At 47.8% G+C, this 18,527-nt stretch overlaps 1 protein-coding gene across 2 annotated transcripts in view; it reads left to right on the top strand.

The window, feature by feature from the left end:
- Window positions 1-17,931, top strand: part of FAM167A (family with sequence similarity 167 member A) — an 86,430-nt gene extending 68,499 nt beyond the window's left edge. For both annotated transcript variants that reach the window (XR_012157880.1, XR_012157881.1), the window contains 3 exons: window positions 7,185-7,301; window positions 12,261-12,333; window positions 17,335-17,931. The gene's annotated coding sequence lies outside the window, so the exon portion shown is untranslated. The remainder of the gene's footprint in view (window positions 1-7,184; window positions 7,302-12,260; window positions 12,334-17,334) is intronic.
- Window positions 17,932-18,527: the final 596 nt, after the last annotated feature.

Genomic DNA, 18,527 nt, shown 5'->3' with positions numbered 1-18,527 from the left:
CTGTGGTTCTTCTGGGTAACGTTGATTGCTAATTTGGCTCCTGAACCACTGACGTCTGAGTATCACGGATATAAAGAAACCACATGGGCACAGAGGGGTCCAAATAACCATGTTTATTAACTACATACGAACAACAGGCAAGGTCTAGCTCCACATACACACTGCTTCTGAGACACAGAACCCAGTGAGCACCCTTAGAGGGTCTGCAAACTATTTAGAGGGATAGTACCCAATTCATATACAGGCCATAAAGATTCCTATTCCAGCATTAGAGCTAAAGTAATGCATCTGTCGCTCAAGGACCTTGTGAACATAAGATTCAGTAAATGGATGCAGAAAGGATGTTAATATAAAAGCCGGCATGGTGGAAGAAAGAATCACTGGCTGAAGACTGTTGTAACTTCCCAGCTCTCTTCTGTATCAATGCAGCTCAGGCTTCATTAGTCATTTGTTCCAAAAATAGATAGCAGACCTAGAGATGGGGATCCTGACCTTAGATCCTAACGACAGAACTTTGGGGACGTTTGAAAACCTGATCCAGATCCAGACCCTGGAATTTTCCTGACCAGATCCAAATGTTACAAGTGGCCACCTCTCTTTATACGGGATGAGCCAAATTTTGGTGTGATTCAGGATCCAGTTTCCAACTCTGAAGTGTGAACCCGTGTCTCTAAGCAAAGTACACTTGATGAAATCGAGAGTGAATAGCAAATTGTGACCACAGACACAGACACGGGGGTTGTCAGTGGAGATCCAACCTTTGCTGCAAGAGGAAACACCCGCAGCCCTGGAACGGCTAGATCACAGCCGGCAGCGTGTGCACCCAGCCACAGCCCTATTACAGATTAGCACCTCAGCTGGGAATTGAACTGCTGCGGACGTTCTGTTCCTCAGGACTAGTTTGTGTCACAGGGAAAGTATGCTATGCTGACTTATCTGGGTTACATTTGAAAATAGTAGTGATAGTAGTGAATAGTAGAGATTAACGCTAGTTAATTTCAAACCACTTTAGAAAGATGGTCAGGATCATTATCCCCATTTTCCACATGGGGGAAACTGAGGTACAGAGAGAGGAAAAAGTGACTTATCCAATATCATCAGCAGGCCAGTGGCAGACCCAGGAATAGATCCGGTGTCACAGGGCAGCACTCTATCTACTAGACACTTCCTCTCTAGGGTGACAGCTTTGTTTTTAAACAGACATAGTTATACCACTATAACCCCTACAGTGAATGAAGTTATACCTGGTATAAGGGTGCCTTATACTGGTATAGTTATCCCCCTTCCCACAGGGTAACATCTATACCTTTATAAAGTACTTTTATACTCCTATAGCTGTGACCACATTGGGGCAGACCCAGGGCTGTATCACTTTCACTAGAGCAGTACAGTTAAAGTGGTACAACTTTACAGTGTAGACAGCTCTAGAAAGGCTCCGGCTCTAGAAAGACTTAAGCACATACTTCAGTCCGATCCTATTCAGGAAAGTGCCTAAACCACGTACTTAAAGCTAAGCAGATGTTTTTCAGTGCTGAGCTGCGATGGTTTTCTAAATCAGTGCCTTAGTGCATGCAGACATTTCTCCTTTAGTGCCAGGCCCCAGGGAGGGTAAGAACTCACCATTCAGCAACAACTGATCAGGAAACTTTGTTAGCTCAAGATGTAGGAGCTTGTGCTTTCAGTGCTGAAACTCCCAGGCTCCATCCCCATTAGGAACCTGTGGGGTCTCCACATGTGCAGTCAAAAGATGTGTTATAGAAGGACAGTTGAACTTGACACCAACAGTTAAAGGCATTTATTATGGTGATGCATCAGGCCTGAAGGCATCCAGGTAACCAAATGCCTTGTTGTACGTAATTTCTAACATACAGCGAGCAGTAGGGTTGTGCAAATTTGCAAGGAAACACAAGATGGTTTCCCAATGGTTTGGGATTATATCGCAGACTCCAAACTGGGGGCCAAGTTTGTCAAAGCAGTCACGGAATTTCCTGGTTTTTCATTTACCTAATAAATCGGTATTATAAGATTCCAGGATTGTTGCTCTGAAGCCTAGAACGTCTGTTGAGTCAGTGTGAAGGGATGGAAACAGTTACAAGCAGGACTGAGAGCTCCTTTTGTTCAGAATATGACCAGGTTCAATTATCACTGGGATTCATGGTCTGTTACTGTCCAATTTTTCAGTTCTCAGCCATTAGGTCTGTACAAATTACACCCATGTGACAGTGTTGCACGTATCTATGCCATGCCAAGCCTCCTGGATCATTGTGACAGAAGTAGCTCAGCCAATCAATGCCCGTACTCTACAGCCAATCTGCATGCAACAATTTCATTGGTTGTATGAGGGAGACTGCAGAGATAGTGGATTATTTGATCCACTTGGCACAGTTCTTCAAAACTACCCCGACAACACCACAAACAGCACACGACAATGCCAAACACACACAGCCCCTCACCGCAGCACACGGCCCTCATTCACCCCCAGCACAAACCCACATATCTCTGCCAGCATAGCACAGCACACACACACACACACACACACACGAGATAACCCCAAACAGCCTAGAATGGCTGTTGAGTCAGTGTGAAGTGATGGAAACAGCAACAAGCCTGGCTGGGAGCTCCGTTTGTTCCGAATGTCACCAGCTCCAGTCCCCGTGACAACCCGCTGGCGTGCTGGAGTCCAGAGGCTCCGTGGCAGCTGCAATGTGACAATTGATCAGATAAGGGAGGGAGGAACAACTCCACAGGGTGACAAAGAGGAGTTCATGCCTGCAGCCGGGGGGCAGCTCTGTGCACAAACGTTGGGGAACATTGCTCACTGGAACACAGCACACGGAAACAAGAACTGCCCCCCATCCCCACTTTTAGCTTTTTTTAAACACGTAAGACTTCATAAATTACATCTGTGCAACAATATGGGCTTTCAGTGATTCATGCATATATATATAATTTTAATAGTGAAAGTGCTATGAATTAAGTACTTCATTATACATTTAATATATGTCTGTGCATATAATGCTGAGAGGCATTTGGTAATGAAAGTTCTTGTGCCAACGAGAAGAAATAACCTAATCTTCTATCTAGATCATCTTTCCTAGGTACCCGTAGGGTCTATATTACCAGAGGATCTGAGCACCCTGAATGAGTTATAGAAGTAGTATCCCTCTTTTACAGCCTAGACACATAGACGCTAACCAATTTGTCCCAGGTCATGCAGAAAGTCTGTGGTGTAGTACCCAAGCCCTAGGCTTGGGCTCTAACCACTGGACCATCCTTCCACTCTGTACTTAGCACATACATACACATAGAGCCCTTGCTCCCCTCCTCCGACCCAGAGAGAAACTTTTTAGGAAAAGTGCTATGTTCTCATGCCATTGTGCTTGTTTCAAACACCTTAATCCCACTTTATTTAGCACTCGCTGATTGCTGGCAGCGCGTGCAGAAACACAGAACAGCCCCAGCCCCTGCCCTGAGACACAAACCAGCTCAGCTCCGGTTTGTGTTTTGATTTCAGATATCATAACTGCCTAATTGTGGAACTAGGTTCCCAAACAGGCCTGGCAGGTTTGCAGAGTACTTAACAACCCAGATCTCATTCTAATATCCCTTGCACAGACTGACACATCTTCCATTGGCCCGTTATGGATTCTTCACCCATTTAGTACTTAGCACCCAGCGTGTTTAATGCTTCAGCACTAGGGCAGAGTGAGGTGTCTTAAAGGGGGCAGAAGCAGCTGCCTGAGATTACTGCCTGGGCACGGGGGCTCTGCAGCTGGTGTGGAGCAAGTGAAAGGGATTTCCCTTCGCCTGCTGCCAGCCCCAGCGTAGATCAGGCGGAGGGGGCTTGTCGAGACTGCGGCTGGTATGCACTGTGCTTCAACTCTTCCCTGGCTCCCAGAGCAGCATGAGAAGCTGCACACAGGGTAGAGCAGCCCTGAGGCTCTTCTCACATACACCAGGGCTGGACAGTTCCCTGTACAGCCCCCGAATACAGACAGGGCAAAGGGGGTATGAAGCCACTTCTCCCCCATATGCCCCTCCTCCATCTGTGCTCCAAGCACGGAAATTCACTGAGCATCAGGCCCTGCTGGAAAGTACGTAAATACTCTAAAAATAGTGGTCATTTCCTGCATTCGCTCGTTGGTTACCGGTTTGGGACCTGATCCACAGAGAGGTTCAACAGTCCTGTTGAAGCGGGTGAGAGCTGAGGGTGCTCTGCCTCTTGCAGGATTGGGCCCCCGTCTCTGCCAACAGATGTCAGCCATGGACTGGTTCCCAGACTCTGCTCGGAAGTCTCCAGACGGGGCTGTTCACGAGACGCTGAACAGTCACGCTGTGAGGAGTCGATAGTGCAAAGCTGCATGTTTCCATCCCTGGGCAGGGCTCAGAACGATGTTCCTCCCTCTATGAAACCCCCACTGAATGCTCCTGGAATCGGGAGGGCCTTTGAGCTGCCGCTTTTGTTCTAATCGTCTCTTGGGGCAAGGTATATTTTTTCCACACAGACAGCGTGTGCCCCAGGCTTTTCACCGTATAGCAGATTCACTCCCCCCACTACCCAGGAGGGCGGTTATAACATTTCAGAGCTATCTTTTATTCTGTTCCTTAACCTCCCCATAACTCATCCTATTCCTTGGGAGATCAGCACAACAGAGAAGCTATATTCTTCAGATCCCCGCTTCATGTTACTGGCTGTACTTTGTTCCTTTCCATTGATGTCACGGGCACAGGATTTCCATGTTGGTTTTTTGTAGGCTTCAATAAGTTTGCATTCCTTGCTGGGTTTCCTCTTGACTTTCTGCTCCCCGTGTGTGTGCTAATTACACAGGCTTACTATAGATATATTAACCCTCAGAGTTATTATATTTAAGTAGGTGTTACTAGTTCACAGTAAGCTTCAGAGAGTACCATGATTTCTTAGTGAAAAATATGTAATACACGCAAAGCAGTGGAAATAGTTCTGAGGTAACTTTCTGGGGTTCCGAGTAACTTTCAAATAAAAGCTATTAGACAGTCAGTCTGCCGGTGCTCCTGACACACAGTCTCTTTTGTTGCGGTTACATGGTTCCGACATGCATGCAGTGTTGTGGTAGCCATGTTGGCCCCAGGATATTAGAGAGACAAGGTGGCTGAGGTAATATCTTTGATTGGACTAATTTCTGTTGGTGAGAGAGATAAGGTGACGAATAAAAGATATTCGTTCGTTATTGGTCCAATACAAGATCACGCCAGAGGCGGATTAAGGTTTCCCAGGGCCCTGGTCCAGAGCAAGCACCCCTTTCTGCACTTTCTCAGGGGTCCCACCCCTGTTCCACCTAGGGGCCTGCCCCGCAACCCATTGGCTCCTTTTTCCCCTGCCCCCACTGCGGCCCTAAGACTGGAGAAGCTCTGTCCCCGTGCCATGGTCCCAGGGCCACAGGGGGAGTGAGAGCTCCTGCAGTCCCAGGGCCGCAGCAGGGGTCCGGGTGCTGGAGCTTCCCCCACCACCCCCGCACTTCTGCAGGGGACCAGGGTCGGGGCACTGGGGCTTCTCCTGCCCCTCCCATCTGGTGCTTCTGCCAGAGAGCAGAGTCGGGCACGGGAGCTTCCCCTGATGCCCTGTGGCTTCTTCTGTGCACTGGGGGGTTCCTCTGCTATGGAAGGAGACAGAGGGCACGGGGAGCTTCCCCCATCCTGCAGCTCCTGTTGGGATGGGGTTGAGGCATTGGGGGGGCTTCCAGGGATGGAATTGTGGGGTGCCAGGGCTTCCCCCCGGCCCCTCCGCTGGGCAGTGGAAGCTGGGGGTCCCCCTGTTGGCTGGGGCCCCTAGGCACGGGTTCCATGGGCCCAGTGGCTAATCCGCCACAGTAACCTTGCCCACTTCATCTCTCTAGGTTCACATGCAGCTAAACACCTTCCCTCAATCTTTCAGAGATGGTTTCTCAGTCTTCATAAGATGGTCATAATATGTAGCGTGTATCACAGGGACTCTTCAGAGCTCGAGAAGAATGGCAGCATCCCAGTCCTGTCCAACACTTCAGACCCCTGTCAGCCAGGGGCATAGTGTTAAAAAAAGACCTGGGAAAACTAACCTTTCTGGTGGTCCAGGCTGGGCAGTGGCATGGTAGGTAAACACCACATTCCCCAAACTGGGGATCTCTGCAGGGAGCAGTTCTTGGGTTAATAGTTATGGGTCCCTAGTTGTTGGGGAAAGAGAAATCTGAAGCCTGTATCCAAAGTGGCACAGGTTCAGGGACCCAGCCCTCCCAGCAGACATGTCTCTCGGTCCTGCGTGGATCAGCCACTGAGCCCACAGGGCTGTCTTTAACTCCTATGTTTATAGCCTCCCCTATAGCCCCAGCTCAATTCTCAACTGGTGATACACGGCAGCGGGGGGGAAGCTGCAAGCTCCACGATGAAAGTATCAGCGCCATTGATTTCAATGTGTTTCACTTATTGAAGAGAAGCTTAAGAGGTGACTCAGTGGTGATCTCTGAGTAGAACCTACCCAGGTGGAGAGCTCTGATAGCACATGGCCCTTTAATCTAGAAGGCAAAGACTTCACAAGCTCCAGTGGCAGGAGGCTGAAGCTAGACTAATTCAGACTAGACATAAGGTGCAAACATTGAAACCGTGAGGGGAAATGACCATTGGAATAACTGGATGCAAAGTCTTTACATCAAGGTTCTAAAAGAGATGTGATTGCTCAAACAGTAACAATGGGCTTGCTGCAGAAGTTACCGAGTAAGGCTCTCTGGCATGCGTTGTGCAGGAGATAATTGTATCACCCTCTTCTGGTCTCAAAGGCTATTACTGGGACCATTCGGGTAGCCACTCCTCCGTGTGGGTAAAGAGCGCACAATCCGGATCAAAGAGGAGGAACATTTTCCATTTATTTGTCTTTAGACTGAGAGCTCCTTGGAGCAGAGATGTCTTTCTTTTCTGTTTGGAGTGCACCTAGCAGGCAGGATGCACAGCCAGGGCTGAATTGAGTTCTCCTGAGTCCCAGCCTCATGCACTATCCACTAGCCCACCCTTCCACTGAACCCCTTTGCCTCTTAGACATGATGCTTTTGAGCACAGTCTGTCTTTTGTCAATGAACAAAGTATCCTAAGCCCTTCCTCACCCTCCCAGGAGTTTCAAAGGCATCCATGAGGTTGAAATCTTTAGAAACTTTGCAGGATTTGTTGTTTTTTTTCTCCAGAGCCTACTTTCAGCAGATGTTCCCTTCCATCAACAACCCCTCTTCCCTGCTGATTTACATATCGAGCCGGAGAAAAGCTACTGAGAACTTGTTCCCAGCGAGGGCCTTTGCGGAAAGGTATGGAAAGCTAATTATAGAATAATGCATAAGTGGCATCAATAATTCAGAAGAAATTATAGTGAGCAGAGCGATCCTCCATGAACATCTCACAGTCAGCACAATCAACCTGCTACAACTCAGCCAGGCTAATCCGTGCTGGAGTTATGGGTGGGAGAACATTTTGTGAACACACAGGACATAGCTCTGTTTTTCTATTCTGTGCCCGCACCTTTCATTCTCCTTCCCTTACTGTCCCTCCACGGGCCTCACAGAACGACAGTTGTTCTAGAAGGGGTGAGACCTCCTTGTACAACTAGTCCGTTGCCAGTGCAAAATTGTTCCCTTATGTACAATATTGTTATTAAAACCCACGGGTGCCAAGCTCGCTCAGGCTCCATGGAAGGAGCAATCAAGACTCTGTGATGGGGTATACAAACACCACACTGGAGAAGAAGGGGTTAAGGAGCAGCTCTGGGCCCAGGTGGTCCTGCCCGGCCACACCTGCAAAGCATGTGTGGGAACTTGAACAGGGAAGAAGAGTGGCTCAGAGGGATGGAGGAAGTGGAAGGGCCTTTCCTTCTCAGGAAGGAGCACTCCAGGAGCTCTTGTTACCTGAGGCTTGGAGATACTGAGCAGACCAAGCCTGAAAAGGAGGGACTGGTGCCTTCTGAAGGGCAGACACTTTAATTTTGTGTTTGGTTCTTTACTTTCTCCTGTAGGAAGGGGGTTGGTCTGGTGGAAAGTGATCTAGGGAGGTAGCTACATAGCACCGCAAGGTGCAGGTCTTAGCTGCCTCCCATTGGGCTCCGGATTGAAGCCCAGTGCAGAGGGTGGGCCCAGGCTCCCCTACCAGGCCCTCGAAAGGGGACAGTGACAGAATTCCATCCCTTGATGGGGAACCTAGGTGGGAAGATTCTGAAGGGGAATACCCAGAAGACAACCTGCCACATTCCGGCCTGATCACTAGGCAGCATGGCTGGTGAGTGTTCCTCTTCACAGACCCTTTCTTCGGTCAGAACAGTGGCAGACAATTGGGTGATGGCCCAAGGCAATAGAACATATAGCAGGCTGCAGCTAGCCCAAATAGGGTGACGGCGGTTTCCTTGGTTGCATACACAGCATCTAGGAGACTGGTTGTAGGCACGGTGTGCTGGCAGCAGAAAACAAGGAGAAGTGGGGGTGAGTGTGACCCTGAGAGGAAGCAGATGGACAGAGCAGCAGGCTTGGGGATGTCTGCGCAAGGAAACCACCTGCTGTTTGTTTCGACCGCGTGCCCTTGTTTTGCAAATAAACAAGATAACACCAAGAACATACCTGACTCATGTCACCTATTTCTCATCCTGATGGAAATATTGGCAAACTGTCCAGGCCAAAGGGGAACTTCTGCATGAGGCCATGCTCTGACTCGGAGGCGCTCAGCTGTTTCTTGTTTGCCATCCTGAAAAGCAAGTGTCCTTTTCTTCTAACACCTGTGGTTCTAGTGGTATGTACAGCAGGGCTGGCAAAGAGCTCATGGGTCCATGTTATCCGACCCTTGGCATCAGGCAAGTTCATTTCCCAGGACCTTCAATTAAATCCATATTCAAAACTAAACAAATATGAGCATAACCAGCACACTGTGCAGGCCAGCCCCCTGCCACATGATCGTGTAGTCCTACTGCCCACGCCTTAGTCCTACCCAGACCCCGCTCCCTCCCTATGCCAAGTCCTCTTATTGTCCTCTTATTGGTTTTACGTAGCCCCAAATCCCGCACGTTTCTCTCTGTGTGGATCCCTGTGTCTGCAGAGAGCCCCATGGAGCCATATTCAAGCTCCTTGTCCTTGCCTTCAAAGTCCTACATAAATTAGCCCTCTCTTACCTTTTGGCTCCCCAGCTTATCCTCTAAATTCCAGCCAAGCCACCAAGCCCCATTCGCTCCCACCTCCCATTCTCCTCTTCATGCCTTCTGCCATCCTATTTTAAGTTGGATTGTGAGTTTCTTGGGGCAGTGACTTATTTTCTTGGTCTGGGAAGCACCATGCACTTTGATGGCCCCATAGAAATACCTTGGCATCTATGTTAATGCCCACCAGGGTTGTGATGAGACCACCACACCTTTCCTAGTTTGTTTTAAATTCAGAGGGATCAGACAAGTGAAAAACTGGAAGCTGAAAATCCGGTGTCCATATTAAATATGCAACAGTCAAGAAGGAACAGCATCAAACTGAGGCTTCCATTAGTTCTTGGATGTTTTCCTTCATTGCTGGGGCATTTGGAAAGGGGCATTTGCAAGCACTGACCTCAGCAAAATGCAATAAGTGGCACTATCTGCTATTTTATTAATATGGAAAAGACAAGCAAGTTGAATGCAAGTCTCAAAAGTCAATCTGAAGCTACCTACAAGCAAGATGCAACTCTCTCTCTCTCTCTCTCTCTCTCTCTCTCACACACACACACACACACACACACACACAAAAGCAAACATTATCATCCGCATTTTAGTAGCATCTAGAGGCCCCACTGAAGATTGTTGCTGTATTGTGCCAGGCACTGTACAACACACAGTGTGACACAGTCCCTATCCTAAAGAGCTATTTCCTCATGCAGCAGGGCTGAAAGAGTTTTGAAATGATCCATATTATGCTTAAGTCAAAGCCTTTTGTTCCACTTAAAAACCCCTAAAACTAACCCTCTGCTCTATCTAGGAGCCGGAGTTCAGTGACTGACCCAGACAAAGCTCCTGTGACAGATCCCCAAAATTGAGACTCTAGGGCCCTCTGCCGGCAGTTTTCTTTTTAAATATCTAGCTTAATGCCTGGGAAGGAGACTTGTTCAAGGTGAGGAACAGAAATGGGTGTGAGGGGATCCCCAGGGTGCAGCCTGGGACTGTGGGACCACTGTGCCCTCTTAACTCTCCAGCCTCGGCTGACTCACACAATGCCTTGCTAGTGACCAGCAGCAAACTCCTCCAGGGGCTGTTATCCCTCAGCACAACCACATGTGGAGCCCCACACCCACCTAGATTGCATGAACGCTCCCAGAGCCACTCATGAATCAGACAGAGAAAGACACCCATCTGAATCCCCCAGCTCCCAGCCTTGGACCTGAGGAATATACCATCTTGCCCTGCTCAAGACGAGCAGTGCAAGTTTATTAATTCGTTCACCACTTCACCAATGGAAAGTGGATATACACTGGCCTTGTAAAGCGGGGCAGATTTACCACACTTCAGGCAAACTCACTGGTAAAAATAAACAGTTAAACAAATGTATTGACTACAAAAGATAGATTTTAAGTGATTATAAGTGATAGGCAAAAAGTCAGAGTTAGTTACCAAAAAAACCCCACAAAATATAAGAACACAGTTTGAACTTTCAACCCTATTAGACTGGGCAACATCTAGATTAAGCAGTTTTTCTCACCCCACTGGATATTGCAGTTCATAGTACACAGATTTCACCCTTGAAACCTGGGCCAGTCCCCTTTGTTGGAGTCTTCAGTCTTCTGAATGTCTTTGTTGCTTGCAGCATAGGTGGGGGTAGGAAGAGGCAAAGCAGTGGGCCCCCGTGTTCAGTTTTATACCCTTAGTCCATGTGCTTGGAGAACACAGGTCCAGGCATGTCTGGTGGGCATTGCTGAATCACCAGGCAAGGTTGACCAATTCCCCTTGTGTGGTCTTATGCATGTGAGTCATTGAATTGTAACTCCTCTGCTGGACAATGGCTGGTGATGTCTGTTCAGCACCCATCCAGGCATTGGTTACCTCCCTTGTCATTGTCTTTGAAGAGCTAGTATCTGGGCGCTTCCCAAACCCTGAGCATATTTGAGTGAAAACCCATACAGCACGATTCTCATAACTTCATATGCATTAGTGATATACATATTTAAGTAGAACAGTGACTTTCAGCAGATCATAACCTTTCCCTGATAGCTCACATGGCCTGCTTTTTCATGCAAGGTCACAATTATATATAAATGAGGAATATGGGGGTTACAGGGCACTCCCCAAAGGTATAGAATGTCACAATGGGCACCAGCCCAAATTCCAGGGCCCAGCTCCTAGTCTGGACTTGAACTTTCCTAAGGGTCGGGATGTTTGGGTCTGATCCATTGCAGAGAGAGCTCCCAACAGGTGATTGGCTCTCACACTAGCTAGGAACATTACCTCCTGTGGTTCCCTCCCAAGTGCTATTAAAATAGCACTGACACAGATGCAACCCCGAGTAAATGGTCAGATTAAAACAACCAAGATGGAATCCTGGCCCCCTTTATGCCACTGCCATTGACTGCAGTGGGGCAGGATTTTACTGCATGTATCTTGGGTTACAGATTACTCCCCTAGAGACTGACCTATCTGGGGTCAATTTATCCCTGGCCCATTTTTCTCTGAGCTCAAGGAGGAAACAAATCAATGCAGGAACCTGCAACCAGCTTGGTGGTGGAGGGCTAGGGGTCATGCAAATGAACTGGCCAACCAGGAGCGGGTACCTCTCTTGTATGTTATAATTCCCGATATTTATTTGGCCTGCCTTGATACAATTATTAGCCGGTATCCAGGAAACCCAGAGATCCTATGGAAAGGCACCAAAGCTGGTAGGATTGTACTCCCTGATCTCTGATGCTATTTTACACCTAACCTTAGAGCCCGAGTTTACTGGGATTTTAAATCATGGCCCTGTCACAGGGCCGGAATGGAGCAAAGGGCTATTTGGGCCACAGACAGTAGTAAAATTGTATAGTACTTATCAGGAACAAGAGCAAGAGCAAGTTGTGAGGAAATATTTCCTAGCAGCGAGGTCTCTTTGACAGCGGGATAGCCTCTCAGGGGAAGTGGTGTAACTCTAAGTGCTCAATTCATGTGCAACTGAATGGTACATAAAATGAAGAACATGCTGGAGGGGCCAATCTTGTACTGACCCAATGTGGCCCAGGAGATCTTAATCTCTCGAATCTGGAATTTGAAGCCAGGCCTTGTCCTTTGTGTTTGTTTTTTTCAGATTCTTTCCATCATTGAGTTGTTTGTGAAAGAAACAAGTTAAATACATGAACCGATGAAAAGATTCCGGAGGGGTAAGACCCCACGCTTACATTAACTTTGCTGACAGCATTGCTATTCAGACCATATGTTCATCCACAGTAGTTGTGCAGTGAAACCCTGAGATACCTGTGCATGACACTGACCACTCGCTCTGCTCAGGGCAGAGTCCTCCTACTCCTAAGTACAACTATGGGCTCTCTTCATTCTGGAACCATAAAACATTTCGCCAGTGACCACCAGGGGGGGCCAAATCACAGGCAGAAAAAGTATCGAGTCCCAAAGTGCATTCCTCTGTCTCTATCAAAGAAACGGTGTAACTAGCCAGAAGACAGAAAGCAAAATGAGCCAGATTGACCCTCTGGTGTAACACTAGTGAATCCAGTAGAGCGTATGCAAGGGAGGAATCTGGCTTGATCCCTGTGTAGGAGGGTTTATGGTTGGTTGTGTTACTCTCCTGTTTACTGGGGTTGGGCTCGGCCCCACCAGCACCTAGTTCACTGCGTCCCAAGGCGATGGCTTCTTGGACGAGGGACCTGCATAGCAGAAGGGGAGCGACCTGAAGAGGATACAGGTTAGGGAGTATGTGCAGGAAAGCTCTCATGCAGTAGAGCCGGATGGTGTCAAAGCGTTAGGAGGCTCTCTGCAGCGGGGCCCAGGGCAGAAGCTGAGAGACAGAGTATAGGAGGGCCTGTGGGTGAGACCTACGGACATTGCTTGATTGGAAGCAGGTCAGGGAGATGAAGGAATGGGTTGAGTGTGGGGGATCTTTGTTGCTTGCTACAGGATCCCTGGACTGGAACCCTGAGGAGAGGAGGGCCCGGGTTCTTCTACAGGCCCACTGAGGAAGGATATGTGAAAGCCCCCTGATGTGAGGGGTGGTCTCGTGTGCGCGGAATTGGAATGAAATCCTAGTATTGGGTTGCTGGATGATTGTTAGTTTTGCTGGATCTCTTGCTTCCCTCTGGAAGGGGGATCATAGAAGTGTAGGACTAAAAGGGACCTCAATAGGTCATCAAGTCCAGTCCCCTGCACTGAGCCAGGACTGAGTATTATCTGGACCATCCCTGGGAAGTAGGACTTTGGATGGAGGGCAAAAATCCTTGAAGTACTGGAATGTGCCTAACAAAAAGCAGGAGACTGAAGTGGCTGGAGATGGAGGAGGGGAAACTGAGGCACAGCGACTAAGGCGCTCTTGTCACACGCCTGTTCTGGTGCTACTCTAAAACATAAAAATAGCAGCCATGACCAAGATCAGAGGGCCACTTGCACCAGCCCTCCCAAGACATTTCAAAGGTAGGAGAGATTCCCATGAGCCCTCTGAGGGGAAAAGAGTATGGAGAAACTGTGGGGAGATTGTGCTGAGGTGGGAAAGGGCTGTGACGTTCAGATTGGGGAGCCCAAGAGAGGTTGGGGCCCCGTTGAGACAAGCACTGTACAGACACATCCCTGCCTCTAGGAGTTTACAGTCTAAACAGAAAGACAGATGGAGAAACAGGCATAGAGAAAGTGATTTGCCTGAGCTCACACAGAAGCTGGGGATAGGACCCAAGTCTCCTGACTCCCAGACCAGTCCCATGTCTACTACACAGCGCTGTCTCTTTCTGGAAAAGTGGCTGTAAGGAAAGCTTCTTGGCTTCCCATATATCTGCTGCAAATGTGGTTCAGAGACATCACTTTTCTGAGCCGCTCGAGTTTGACAGAAGAACCAATCCAAAGGCATGGCTCCTGTGTGTTACCTCAAATGCCCACCACAGATCAGCAGCTGCAGACACCTATAATTATCTGCTGCAATTATCCACATGCTTTTATTGCCTCCAGCTGTGACTACTTGCGTGTTCTCGGCAACTGAATTGTTGCAGCATGCACTGCTCAGATACGCAACAAAACGCTCAGAGCTGGGTACTCAGTCGGTTTATGATTCGATGAAAACAGCACAGCTCCACTAAAGTGGATGGGACCAGTTCTAACTTACACCATCTGGGAATCAGGGCCAAAGTGTCTGTCTCCATTTCCCCCTGCTCTTCAGAACACTAATATACAAATACCGCAACACAATGCCTTTGAATTGTGTCCGTAATGCGTGGCTGTAGATAGATAACGTGCCTCAGAACCTGGAAGAATCCCAGAATACTTCCATTTACTACTGTATCACTGAGTATGGATTGTTATATGCTTGCAGTCTGTCCGGCATACTCCTATACTTGAGAACGGTGTCTCAAAAGTGCGAGGTGTTGGCCTAATTATGCTGTCACTGATGCCGATGGTTAAACTGCCATTTAATGGGCACATAGTCTGATCTATGTTGAGCACTTTTGAGCCCTCACCCATAATTCACTGTCTCTAGCATCTTCCGAACAAACTGTGGCCCAGATGCTTTGCAAAGTTACATCGCTCAGTCGTGGAGCCAAACGCTGGAGGGCGAGAGATGAAGGGAGAAAGTGATGCGAGACAGGCTGGTAATGAGACAGTCTGAAACAACCTTTCTGTAGCTCTATGGGGGCTGAAGTGGAGAAAGCTCTTGCACCAACCACAGTGATACCGTTAATAAAGAGCTAAAAACATGGGACAAAGTGGGACAAAAATTCCATTGACTTGAATGGTGACAGGTTTCAGAGGGGTAGCCGTGTTAGTCTGTATCAGCAAAAACAACAAGGAGTCCTTGTGGCACCTTAGAGGCTAACAAATTTATTTGGGCATAAGCTTTCCTGGGCTAGAACCCACTTCATCCGATGGATGAAGTAAAAGATACAGGAGCAGGTATAAATACATGAAAGGACGTGGGTTGCTTTACCAAGTGTTAGGTCAGTCTAATGAGATAAGTGAAGAGTCTGAGGAAAATCTCAGTTCTGTGAGCAAAGGCTGTTGCATATCTTTCCCACATTGAAGGGAAGGTGAACTTTATTAAGGAGCTTACTTTGTACAGATCCCTGTGCAGTGCAAGATGGTATAATTCTGGGCTTATACTCTAGTGGGGAGTGCGAGCCTTGGGAGGTGGGAAATTGGCCGTCTTTCTTTGAGTGGCTTAGGTAAAGCACTCAGATAACTCAGTGGGGTGTGTGGCGCCACCTGCTGTCGTGTTGGGTGACAACAGGGCCTGGAGAGGCTGGCTATGCGTCTCCAACAAAGCAGTGTGAGCAGGGCCAGCCCTGCTGGGTGGTGAGAGGGGTGCAGAGGTTCTCACGGCTCCCAGATGCACCCTGGGGGCGTCAACCCAGCACAGGGGGTATTAGGGTTATCATAGAATTAATTAATTAGCCTCTTACAGTTTGTATGGCAACGTCCACCTTCTCGGTATGTATGTATATATATCTTCTTACTATATGTTCCATTCTGTGCATCCGATGAAGTGGGCTGTAGCCCACTAAAGCTTATGCTCAAATAAATGGGTAAGTCTCTAAGGTGCCACAAGTCCTCCTGTTCTTTTTGCGGATACAGACTAACACGGCTGCTACTCTGAAACTTGTCAAAATAGAATATCAGGGTTGGAAGAGTCCTCAGGAGGTCATCTAGTCCAACCCCCTGCTCAAAGCAGGACCAATCCCCAATTTTTGCCCCACGTCCCTAAATGCCCCCTCAAGGATTAAACTCACAATGCTGGGTTTAGCAGGCCAATGCTCAAACCACTGAGCTATCCCTCCCGCCACTATAGTGAGTGTTACTACAGTGCCCCAGATGAGTGCTAGGAAACGTACAGACCAGCGATGTGGTCCCTGCTCCAAAGAACTTACACGCTACGCTCTAGAGAAGGATGGCATGGCTGGCAGAGAAAGACCCTATGATCCTTAGGATAGATGAATTAGCTACTGGCTATAGGAGATAGTGCAGTGAAGTAGCTGAGGTAAGCTCCTTGACGGGTGTCAATCAGTATAACTCTTCTGAAGTCAATGGAGCTACACTGATTTACCCAAGCTGAGAATCTACCCTTTGGAGTGCAGCGGGGTGAAAGGAAGGAAGCCCTAGAGGCAGGTGGACAGAGATGGAACCCTTGAACTATGGATGTGGTTAAAAACCAGGGGAGGACCAGAAGCAGCAGCAGCAAAGAGCACAGGAAAGAATCTTAAAACAAGCTGCGTCCCCCAGTGTTCTGCCCAGCTGGTCAGTGGAATTTTGAAGAGCTCTGACATTCGGAAGTTCCCAGCAGGTGGGGACAGAGAACTGCTTTTTATTAATAGCACAAATAGCTACCTATCTTCCAGATCCCTTCATGAAGGTATGAAAGGATGATTTCAACTAACCTCAAACAAGCAGCATCTGGCTCTTATGTCTGAAATTTCCTCTTATTGTTCAGAGTAACACTCTGAGATTGCTAGAATTGAAAGCAGTTACAGAGGGTGGAGGCGGGGAGACACTTTTGGTTGTTTGTTTACTCTGTGAATAGTCAGTTTGCCTCTTTCCCCTACATAGTCAACAAGGGAGAAAAACAATTAAGTAATAATATTACCTACCGCCTGTGGATCACTCTTCATCAATGGATCTCAAAGAGCTTCACGATCTCTATTTATCCTCACCATACTCCAGATGGGGAAGCAAGACACAGACAGTAAATGACTGGCCCAAGGGCCCACACACAATCTGTGGCAGATCAGGGAACTGAACCCAGGTTTCATGCCCAAACCACCCTCTCTCTAATTAAATGTGATGGTAAGACTACAAACTGGGAGGGGATTTGAGGACAGGTGCAGGACCCAAAACAGCTTAAATATATTTTTAATTGACTAGATTTTGTATGGATGGTGTCCCCTTAAATAAAACCCAAAACAACACTATACTTGTGCTACCTTCCAGTAACTCTCCCCCCCCCAGTTTGATACACTGCTGGTAACCATTGCTCTCTGTTTAGTCTCTCAGCCGCATTTCAGTCTTCATGGCCATGCTCCAGCTTGATTTAGTTTTTTTCAATCAAATCCAGCTTGATTTAGTTTTTTTCCGGGAAGGTTTGGTGAGACACAATGTAAAGTATTTGATATATTTGGAATTGATTACACCCTCTGCTTCCCTTCCTCTCTTCTTCTACGGCTGTCAATCTACTACAGTTCCTCACGGATTATGAGGAGTCACACGCTGGCATAGTGCCTACAGTCACCTCTCTGGATTGACTCAGACCTGCCAGTAGAACAGCCTACCTCCAACTAACAGATGAGGGAGGTTTTTCAAAGGCACAAACTTCAGTGAGCCGCCTAATCTCCATTGGGTTTCAAACCGCCTTTTGTGATTCCGAGGATCAGATCTTCAGCTCATGTAAATGTATGTAAATTTACATCAATATGTAAATGTTGTACCTCAAGGAGCGATAACAACTTACCCCAGCTGCAGATCTGGCCCTGAAAATCTCTTCCTAAAGCAGGAGGACCACTGGACTCAATACCCGCTTCTGACTGGGATACTGGCGCACGCAGCTAGTTTGTTATAATATTTCCTGCTCACAAGGTAGGAGGGATGCACCGATGCCTGGACAGTGATGGAAGTGGCTGAGAGACGGAGGGACTAATTGTACACCCACAGGGCCAGGTTGCTAACAGGGGGGTTGCAAATATAAAGAAAGGAAACCAAGCAGCAAGGCTGGATGGAAAATGAGAAGCCGTCTTTACCAAAAACCAGTTTCAAAATAAACCCATTTTTCATTTTTATTACTTTCAATTTTCCTGTAATTTTCTTAATCCAAGGGGTCATCAAAGCCTGGTTTGGGGTAAATTAAAAAGCTCTCTCCCCGGTTTGTTAACATTTTCATTGTTTTCTGTCAAAGTCTTGCGGGAGACCAGGGAGGGAAGGAACATGTCTCAGTTTCCACCAAAAAAAAAAAAAAGCCAATTCTCTTGGGGTGAGGGAGGGGAAGATACTGTTGAAAACTGTTGCTCAGTATTATCAAACAGCTGTCATATAATGCACTCCCTGCCCCCCAAGTCTGGGCTACAGGGGGCACGTGACACGTTAAAAACATAAATCGGAAGGTATTAAACAGCCATGTTTCAAAAAGGGCCTTGCCAGCGGGTGCCCTGCCCAGGGCTCTCCTTCCCGGAGAAACCTCTGATTATAAAACCTTTGGCTACAAAGTCACCACAGGCTGGCTGAGGGGGTCTGGTAATAACAGGGCTTTGCTAACAGAATGTGAAACTGCACAGTCTGGGCCCTGTCCAAGGTGTCTGATGGTATCTTGAAAAGAAACTCTGCCCTACTGCACAAAGGGGTGTGTGTATAAGATACACAATCTGCCATACACACTTCTTCT

The sequence above is a fragment of the Lepidochelys kempii genome, chromosome 3 (assembly GCF_965140265.1).
Source record: "Lepidochelys kempii isolate rLepKem1 chromosome 3, rLepKem1.hap2, whole genome shotgun sequence".
Lineage (NCBI taxonomy): Eukaryota > Metazoa > Chordata > Testudines > Cheloniidae > Lepidochelys > Lepidochelys kempii.
Note: the sequence above shows the minus strand (reverse complement) of the source record. Positions and strands in the feature narration are given on the sequence as shown.